Genomic DNA, 1,797 nt, shown 5'->3' with positions numbered 1-1,797 from the left:
CGCAGACACCAAGGTCAATTGCAATAGGTCCCAAACACAGCCAAATCCGTACTGTTAATTAGACATTGCGTGCTGCGTGTAAAACCCACCCTCCCGTCCAGGCATCCAATGTCCCTCCACAGCTACCACCTCGTTCCCCTTCGTCCTCCACAGCCAGGCTGCCGAGTCTCCACTCCTCACGCGGACTCTGCCTTCCCCGCCCTTGGCACCACCACCAGTGACCTACGAATCACCAAACTGCAGAAATGTGAAGGTTGCAGAAGTCAAGGAGAGACTTGACGACCTGTGTCAGACTGAGACTACAGACATCCCAATCAAATGGGTTGAAAGCTTTTGCTCTAGTCACTGTTGGAACAACTGGCAGTCTGAATGGGGCCTCCGGGTGAAGAGATACATGAGCTCTCTGTACCATTCCAGCAACGGCTAATTGTTTGTAAGGAAAAAATAAAAAGCCAGAGTGGGACCTATCAGAAGACTCAGGCAAAAAACACAAAGTGCAACTTTACATCACTTTCCAAGACACGTGAGCTACTACATAGGCAATTCTCAGTGAGTTCTGACTTCGGTGGCAAGAGGAGCACTTTGTATAGAGTCTTCCTTACCCCGAAGGCTTATAGTAGTTACAAAATCCAAGTACTGAAATTGAGGATAAGTGGTTTTTTCCTGGCAGGTAAAAAACAGAAGTGACCCACATCACTTCCAACCTAAAGTTAGTTATCCAGCAGAAAGATAATTTAAAACCCTCAAAAGCCAAAGAGTGAAATCAGAAAGAAACAGATGTGTTTCACTTTGGTCAGAAACAGGTGGTCACTGTGAACCTAGGACTAAAACGGCTGAAAAGCACGTCTGGGAAGCTCTGAGCTCTGTCTGACTTTTATATAAAGCCGTTGGGCAGCCGGGGGAGTTCTGAGTCTCTTTTACACAGATGGACGTTAGGTCTTGGGTGAACTGTTAATACAGTAAATACTCTATATGTAAATTTTTAAATGCGTCATGTTCTTAAAACCCCCTTGCTAGTCCCATTACACCTTTGAGCTATACTATAAAATTGTAAAGTCAGTGTGTCCGAGTACTTTTTTTTTTACTGGATTTCTGAGACAGTGTTTTACAGTTCAGTGTGTGGGGCAAAATAAGAGTCACAAGCAGTGTTCCATGGATCCTTCTAATCCCACATAAGTTCCCCTAAACAGAGATTTAAGCAGTAAGCCCTGGCTGGTGTGGCTCAGTGGGCTGAGTGCCGGCCTGCAAATGGAAAGGCTGCTGGTTCAATTCCCCCACTCGGGGCACATGCCTGGCTTGCAGGCCAGGTCCCCAGTTGGGAGCATTCAAGAGGCAACCAATCAATGTATCTCCCACACATCAATGTTTCCGTCTTTCTCCCTCCCTCCCCATCTCTCTAAAAATAAACAAAACCTTTAAACAATGAAATTCAAACAGTAAGAGATCTCAATATATATAAGTGAAAGCACTTATCAAGAAAGGGAAAATAGACACTTTATAAATGTAAACGTAAGTTTGAAATACACAGGAAGTCCATTATACAGTTAGGTACACCGAGGAATAATCACACTGCAAATCATTAGGGGCGGGGGGGGCAGGGGCGGGGAGGCTGTGTATACCCCTTAGTGTTTGCATTTTCCATTTGGATCGGGTGGACCATACAGCCCCAGAGATGCTCAGAAGAATCCACACGCTTTGGCGAGTTCCCATTCCCAAAGCACTCGCACGGAAAGGCCCATTCAACAGATAACTCAGCCGTTCATCTTCAGGTTTGTGAAACTGGGATGACACAGAGGG

This window comes from Phyllostomus hastatus, unplaced genomic scaffold, assembly GCF_019186645.2.
Source record: "Phyllostomus hastatus isolate PE091 unplaced genomic scaffold, TTU_PhHast_1.1 phas_contig_58, whole genome shotgun sequence".
Classification (NCBI taxonomy): domain Eukaryota; kingdom Metazoa; phylum Chordata; class Mammalia; order Chiroptera; family Phyllostomidae; genus Phyllostomus; species Phyllostomus hastatus.
Note: the sequence above shows the minus strand (reverse complement) of the source record.